Source organism: Alosa pseudoharengus, unplaced genomic scaffold (genome assembly GCF_046254945.1).
Source record: "Alosa pseudoharengus isolate Yale_2024_CS ecotype anadromous, Long Island Sound unplaced genomic scaffold, YU_APseudo_1.1 YU_APseudo_1.1_scf_15, whole genome shotgun sequence".
NCBI classification, from domain to species: domain Eukaryota; kingdom Metazoa; phylum Chordata; class Actinopteri; order Clupeiformes; family Clupeidae; genus Alosa; species Alosa pseudoharengus.
In genome coordinates, this window is record NW_027468620.1 from 7,437,319 (window position 1) to 7,446,437 (window position 9,119).

Here is a 9,119-nt window from a genome sequence, read left to right on the forward strand (position 1 = left end):
TTTGAATAAACGGTTAGCTCTTTAGACAGGTATTATTACAGCCAGCATAATAGCATTGCAATAGCATTGCAATAGTCTATCCTTCAGATGACAAAACATTAATTTCTTGGCATCTGGTAAGGAGAAGGACTTCCTTATCTTTGACATTTTCCTTAAATGGTAAAATTAAGTTTTGGTGATCTATTTTATGTGATTACTTAGTGCTAGGTCCTGGTCAATTATAACTCCCAGGTTTTTAACACTTGTGGATGAGGTCAGTGGAAGATCACTATATGTAGCCTGTGATGTGGATAGGATATCCCTCATCTTTTTGAACCTAAAACCATGACTTCTGTTTTATCTGAGTTCAAAAGCAGGAAATTATTTGTCATCCATGTCTTTATAGCTCTTATACATGTGTCAAGTTTGGCTAACGGGGTTAATTCATCAGGTTTTATGGAGAGGTATAGTTATGTATCATCTGCTAAACAACAGGGGCCCCAGTACTGAGCCTTGAGGCACTCCATATTTTACCATAATCTGGGTAGATGGTTTATTATGGACCTGTACAAATTGTTGACGGTTAGGAAGGTATGATCTAAACCAAGCGAGTGCTGAGTCTTTGATGCCTATCAAATTTTCAAGCCTAAGTAGTATGTCATGGTCTATGCTGTCAAAGGCAGCGCTGAGGTCCAGGAGGACCAGTATAGATACAAGGCTAGGTTTTTTGAGGGAGAGCTTAATAACAGATGTCTTAAATGACTGCGGTACATGCCCTGACAGAATTATTTATAATCTAGAGCAAAACATTATCCAGGAAGGGGAGACCAGTCTTAAGAAGGTGAGTACAAATAGGGTTTAGTAGACTAGTTGTGGAGGTGACATTGTGGAGGTGAGATCTAATATGTTGTGTATATGTAAATTAATTAAATATTGTTTGAGGTCTCATCTGTGATTCAGTGATTTTGCTATCTTTCAGCAATGGAGTTTGTGTATTTGGTGAAACTGATTGGTTATTGATCTTATCTCTAATTGTTTGACATACAATCATAATACTTACATACAATCATACTGTTGAAAATAATAAAATAACTGTTTTGTGAACTTTATTCAACATAGCCAGTGATTTAGGCAATATTTATGGTGTTAATTATAGTGAAATATACAATTTCACAAAAATAGGGTTAAAACAGGTAAAAAAAAATGGAGACATCATTTTTCTCCATGTTCAATGACCTCTAAAGACAGTCCAACCACTCTCCAAAAATTAACATTTCAATCCCACAGAAACCACATAGGCCCCCTGACTATATGTGCCCACCTCTGATAACGGCTTCGGTGTGTCGTCATCGTCTTGATGCCCTCCCTGATTGGTTCCTTCCTTGAGGTGAAAACGAAGTCCATAGAATCCAGGCTGCCTAGCAGTGTGAATAAAATTGCGCGCGAAAGGCAGCATGGGAAAACCCAGGCTACTTTTAAAGAGGAATATGTCTTCTTTGAGACATATTCTCTTAGCTCTCATGTTCAGTAAAGACAGTAATGATTAATCTATTACTGCACAGAGCAGTAGTTACCTTGTCAAAAGGTCTTACATAACACATATTGAGGGATCCAGCAAATTACCAACAATTAGAAAAGCTGAAAAAGTCTAGAGTTTCTGAACTTAAGTTATGATACTCTTATTTGAAAAAACAAAAGGGTTGGCCTGGGTTAATTAAAAGCTATGCTATTTGACTAAACGCCAGGGAAAATTAAATTTGCTGCTGTTTGCCGATGTGCTCATAAAATTGCTTTTTGACCAATGATTAGAAGTTGAACTAAAAATAATTTCCCTTTCTAATGCAGTCACTGTTTTTTATGTGTACTGTATATACACATCAATTGAGGTTTACCTTATTCAAATATAGCTGTAATTTAAGCCATTCTTGCTATAGAAGGGGACACATTTTATATTCCCATTCATTTCCTGGTGTAGAAGCTATGTGTACAAGCTGTATGTGTTAGATATCTGCAATGCATACAGTCCCATTCTTCATGTTTGATTAGGTTAAATGTACAGTACCATTATCTTTTCATTGACTCTAGTCTCCATTCTTGTCTAAATATAGCATATTTTAAAGGGTGCTGGAACAGAGTATGGTTCAACCTCATTGAAAATATGTCAAATTAGCTTGACATGCTGATTAATGAATGAATACTGTAAGTGGATGAACAAGTGAAAGTGAGCAGACGCTAATAAAAATTACAAGTACAGGCTCAAGACTCAAAATTGCTGCATTGATGTTGACAGGTGTACCTTCTAAAGTTTTATCTATGTATATAGTCAGATTCAAAAACACTTTAGTGATGAACCAGTTGCACAATATATATATATATATATATATATATATATATATATATTATAGTTACTAATGATGATTTTCAAAACTCCTATTACAAGTGTCACATACTGCCTCTGTCAAGAAGATTTCAAGCACCAAAGAACATGTCTCCAGAAGGCTTTGAGCGATTTAAGCGTTAAGTTAATGGGTCATGTGTGGGGCTTTTTTCCCTGTTTTTTTAAACGTGTCACAGAGGTGAAAGGCATGGCACCTTTAACTCGGCCATCTGGCATGCTCCACAATACAGGCAAGCGTGGCCCATATGAAGGATTTCACTGGAGAACCACTGAGTAGCATCTGTTCTCAATGTAAACGCCCTGGGTCCTTCACACGACATGACAAATTACACTGGGCGCTTCACATTTAATTATTCACATGAACGCTTACCTTCTTGGAGCACCTCGACTCGCAAAAGATTGAAATTAGACAGCAGTTTTGTGTGTGTGTGTGTGTGTGTGCCACATAAAAAAACAGCCTGGAAACAAGGTGTTTTACTTCTTTCATTTCAACTTGAAAGCTTGTGGGTCTGTCTTTTTGAAGATTAGAATCAGTGAAATCAGTGCATTTTATTGTAAATTTGCCAAATTGAATGAGCTGAATCATTGTGCCATTCTGGCATGGGCGTCATCAGATCAGGAAAGATATGTAAATAGGATCCCTTCCATTCTCACTGATATGGCAGAGATAATATCAGTCAGCTTCAATTTTGAACCAAATCAATTCGAAACTACATGTAAATACAAGGCCATTTATTCAGCAGCTGCTCTGAGCGTGCTGCTGCCATCATCTTGTGTTTCTCTGTGCTCCGAGGGTCTCTCTTCTTCAGCTTTGGATCCAGCTGTATCCTTAGGTCATAGAGTTAAGAAATAAATAGTCTTATTTTGTATTAACAAATACATAATTGCTTAATGCATGTTGTATCTGTATGCCATGTGAATTAATCATATCAATAAGAATGAAACAATACTGAGGGGACAGCTTGTCTGTAAATACTTTATGGAAGAGATTAAAGGCTGAGCTATTCTGACACCACACAAGCTGGTTGATATTAAATGATGGCCGAGTAACAAACAAACAAAACAAAAAAAAACACTAAGTTCAGGTAATAAGAATGTTTTCCTTCCAAGTTTTTTAACTTAGAACGGTTCTGTTGAGGGGCTGTACCACAGTGCTTCCCAAACAAATGAATTAAAGAGAAGTAGACAATGATTTATTCATGTTCAGGAGAGCTGAGTGACATGCATAATTAGTTCTGGTGATAAAATATGACTAGAAACAAAAGGGAATTTGTTTAAACTTGCATTTGGGTACCTTTCATTTCTTGAACACAACAGTTTCTAATAGCAACAATAGCCACTGACAAAGAAGGTAACTCCCAGTGCAAATGCTGCAATGAAAGCATGTTAGAGGAGCTCCAAATTGAAGACAGATAGTCAACAGGTATAAAAGAACTCAAAGAAACAACAGGCCAATTCAGTAACTGTCAGAGACTATTACAGTTTTTTTTTTCTGATTGCTTACTGATTGAAAGTTTTGCAACTATTGGCTACTTTTGTAAAACTCTGATTGCTTAGATGCTACTTTTGTAACTATTGCCTACTTTTGTAAAACTCTGATTGCTTAGACGCTACTTTTGCAACTATTGCCTACTTTTGTAAAAAGCACACAAACCACAAAACCCCACACCAAAACCAGCCAATTATTTTTAAAAATCCCTTGCAAAGGCACTCAATTCTTGCAAAAACTCTTTAAAACCTTTGAAATTGTGTTTTCAACACAGTTCACACAATCATCATGTGAATAAGCACACAAAGCAAAACACCAACTACAGTGATAGTATAAATGGAAAAGCAAAACACTTTGCTTCTTTTCCAGGACATACTGTATGAGTTTGCATACGTAGCTTTGTCATATACTGTATATGTGGTACTGTAAGCATGCATACACACTGGTGTTTAGATATAGGCACCGTGGAATGGCCCTGGTCCTCCTTCCCTCCTCTTATTTATACCCCTCGTACCCTCTCTCCAATGCGGTCTACACTGTCATCCAGACCACATGCTTACCTGTGTCTTAGGGCGCTTTCATACCTATTTTAGCCCGAATCAAAAAATGAACCGGTGTAGAGTTCCATTGGAGTTGGAGCCACGACCTTCTTCCAGGCGGTTTAGGTTTTGTTCCGAAACAGAGAGCAATTCCTGCTTTCACATAATACCCAATGGAACCGGTCTTTGGGGTAAACACTCCACCTTCTGATTCGACGAGCCAGGAATGAAAGCACCCTTATTTATAGTGCTCAAACTCTGGTTGCTGAGTAAACTCAATACCGTAAAGTGTCATAAAATGTATCAATGTGGGAAAATAATTGATAAAGTACTGTATATATTATATATTGTATAGACAACAATGTGTACAGTTCTGTGTTATTAAATTGTAAACTGAGTGTAAAGCAGTAAATGTGGTTTCAGTTTGGCAAACTTGGTGAATGGATCGGCTTCAAATGTTAATTATAATTGTGCTTCAAGAATCACTGTTAGTGTTTAAGCATTTAGAAAAAACTGTGGGATTTATTTTGGATATTTATTATACTGTATAGGCTATGCCAACATTTAGATTTAACAATAAGTAAATAATGTTCCCCGTGGGGTAGGCTTAGACAGAGTGCATCTGTAATTCTGAATCATCTTTATACATATCCCATTAAGACATTCCAAATCTGCTTTTTTTTTCAGGGTTTGACAGTAGTTCACCCCAGACACTTTCAGCCCATAGGAGGGAAGCACAATCCCCAGAGAGGAATCCCAGCAGACAAGAGCACAAGTCTAGAAGCCTTGAAGAGCACTAACCATTTCAGAATATGGTAAAACTGGTGTGTAGGTATTACCAAGTCAGTTTGGGTTAAACCAGAAGGAAGGATACGCAAGATTAACATAATATGGATATGATGTCTGTTTGGTGCTCACAGCCTTCTTTTGCACTCAAAAACTATTTCAATCAAAATGTTACTCATTTCATTCATCTTTCATGCTTCTCATAGTGGTGTTTCCTCAATCATTTTTAGTTAAGCAACACTTGTTTTAATGTCACTTTGACTCCTAGTCATTGTTTTTCTTCATCTAAACATCATGCCTTTCATTAAACCTGATAACAATCTTTGCTTTTGTTCCCAGTTTGAATGTTTGTGGAGTAAAATTACCAATCCCTGCGTAAAAATAAATTGTCACACCCTGTGGCCATATGTTATCAACATTTGACAGCTATTGTAAACCATAGCTATCTACACATTAAACAGACAGGCTCAGTCCATGCACTATTGGACTGACTATTGCACTATTGTGACTATTGGGTTCGTTTGAAAACTCATAATAAATGCAAATCAAGTTGATCTACCGCATCTCTAAAATGATCCTCCATGTGAATGATTTTATCCCACAGCTGATACATGCAGAAGTAAAAAAGGGGCATTTCCACAACTTCATTTGAAAACGATGACTATGAATACCATGGTTTGCCATTTCCTTTTTTCCTTCAGAGGTGCCAGGCACAGCTGTGCTAAAGCCAAGCTCTATTTTTTTTGTATGACTACCGCCCAACAAAACATCCTCCGTTTTTCAACCAGGACACTTTTCTTTCTTCTTCCTGATTCGTTCACTTGTGTTTTCCCCACACAAACTCACATATGAATCAGTGCCTTTCAGTGAAGGGTTCCCAGGCAAATAAGGGACTGCTGTCTGACATGTTGACATCCACAAAGGTCATGGGTCTCTATCCCGTGGTGCAAATCCAACCCAACACACGCATCTGACGGACTGCAAGTCACTTTGGATGACATACTTCGCTAAAGAACTCAGTGCGGCAGTGCAACCCGTATACAGTACTGTATGTAATACTGTATGACGCCCTGGGAAGTGAACGGGTAGGGCGGTGTGCGTCACAGATGCATTGTGGGAGTTCCGCTTCTTGAAGGTGCATATGAGGCCCTCCTGCGTGAGGGTGACAGCTGGCTCCGAGCTCTGTGTCTCGCTGCCAGTATGGTCACCTCTGTGAGCTCCTGTTCAGCAATGCGCCAGTGTGGTCACCTTTGTTAGGCTGTTAATTTTCTAAAATAACAGATTGCTTGTAATGCTGCCACAGGGGAGAGACTAGCTTTTCAGTAGGGAAGTTGGCAGATGCCTGGCTTGACTCAACCCTCCCTTTAAAGTTAAAGGGAAATGTATTGTTCTTTTTCCCTGCCAATGCTGAATCATGACCGTATGCAGCGTTAAGGTTACAGGGGTCTGCAATAGGTTGGCTATTTTTCCTTACCAAGTGGTCGATTAGGCTGGCTTGGTCATTACGCTGTTTTATCCCCCTGCATAGTTCCTTTGTTTTGTTTGTGTTGTTGATTTGACTGACTAGTTTAGTGGATATTGAGCAGAACCAGTATTTAATTAAATTTGGTCTGTTTCTGATACAGTTCTGGAAGTGCTGTGTTCCAGCGGAACCTCTACTTAAACTTCTGGTTAGAATTCTTTTCTTGTTGAAAAATGGGAGCTGTTCCAAAAGAGCCGTTACAAAAAAACAGAAAATCTATTTTGTGTCCACTCCCCTAAAACACTTCTTGTGTTCTTGTCTGGTTAATACTCCTGCTTTGTATTTGATGGAGAGTTGTGGTTCATCATGGTGCCTGTCTGGATGACAGACAGCTAACAAGAAATTTTATATTGTGAGCGTGAATTTACTAACTTAACTAAGAACTCAGAACTCAGAATCAAATAACCACCAGTGCATGAAGTGCATATACTATAATACTGTATGTAGATCAGATTAGATTAGATTCAACTTTATTGTCATTGTGCAGAGTACAAGTACAAGTCAAGTCAAGTCAAGTTTATTTATATAGCACATTTCATACACAGAGGTCATTCGATGTGCTTTACATAAACAAAACCAAACAATAATAACAAATAAAAGCATAGAAGGACAATATAGTCAAAGAATAGTTCAAAAGGTAAAGATCATAAAGAGAAAACATAAAACACACAAGCTAAAAATCATTTAAAAATAAAGAATAATTAATAACCAAAAAAAAACAAAGGCAAAAGTTGTAAAAAAAAGTAATAAAAGTAATAAAAGACAAGGTAGAATAATTATCAAGGCAGATTTAGAATTTGTAACTCAGCGCAGTTAGCAGAAAGCATCTGAGAACAGTTTGGTCTTAAGTCTAGATTTAAAACTGGCTACAGTTGGGGCCTTTTTGATGTAATCCGAAAGCTGGTTCCGAGCCGCATAGCAGCTAAAAGCTCAGCACACATCCCTGTGGTACACCCGTTTTCAGGGTGATGGTTGAGGAGGTGTGGTTATCTAACCTAACAGACTGAGGTCTGTTGGTCAGGAAGTCCAGAATCCAGTTACAGAGGGAGGTATTGATGCCCAGTTTACTGAGTTTGGTGATCAGTTTGGAGGGGATAATGGTGTTGAATGCTGAGCTGAAGTCAATGAACAGCATTCTCACATACAGTAACTAGGAGAGGAGTTACATGTGTCCTCTTTGGCTGGTTAAAGACCTGGCGTATTGCAGCATTATGAATCAGTTGTAACAATCTTACTACACAAGCAGGCAGGCCAGCTAACAGTGGCTACATGCTCAGAGAAGTTAAGTTGGTCATCAATTGTGATATCCAAGTTACATGCCGATCTAGTTGGGGTCAGTGAAGATCTTGACCCCAACTAGTCCCCATCTTGTCTGACTCGACATTGAATTCTGCCTCAACTAATAAACTCTGCCTCCATTACTGAAACTCTGCCTCAACTGACCAATGAACTCTGCCTCAACTCCCTCTGTCCTTGCATAATCTGCTATGCTATGGTTTTCTTGCCACGATGCCATTATTTTAAAGCTTGGCTTTGAATGTGTTGGTTTTTAAACATAAAATCACAGTCTATACTATGTCAGATTACCAGGGAGGATACAACCTAGTTCATTTTTATAAAACTCATTTTCTGTTGACTGTTATTCATTTGACTTATTTTTACTCACAGAAGCCATTTCAGTATGAGTTTTGGTCTCGTCATCCAGACCAGTAGTGATAAGAACAGATGTCACAATCCATGTGTCATAACCACTTAAGGGTTAAAATGATCTGTAAAAGGATTTTTAGGTACAAATTCATCTGATTTAAGGATCCGCATACTTTTATCCTTCAGAATGTTTAAAGTCTTGTCTCAAGTCAAGTCAAGTCTGGTTGTATATAACTGATAAACACTAGAGCAGTGCCGCTGCTGGCCATTTGGGTGCCCTAAAGCAGAACTGCTTTGTGGTCAAGTGTCACGTGACGGTGTGTTGAGGCAAGGATTGTCTCGTCGGCTGTTTTTACTTTATAAATGAAACAAAACTTGATACGCCATGCCACTACTAGGCTATGTGACACCTCACGGTGCGTTGAGGCAAGGATAATTGTCCCACCACTTGGCTGCCATATTGCACTTTTTAGGCACTTATCAGGTATCTATTTCGGGTAGAACTGCGTCTGCCCAATGCTTCATGAATCATGACACACCAACCTCGCTCCAGCTGCTAGATCACAACACATGATTGGCACAATGTACTCACAACATACCACATGATTGGCACGATGTATTCACATGTCAACTTTTGGCAGCGGAAGGGGCGGAATATGTGTAGACGACTGGCATGTTTGTGTTACAAACTAACCCCATACATTTCTATGAGATTCGTTGAGTGCTGTCTCCTCATTAGAAAGTCTCTGGTTTTACTTA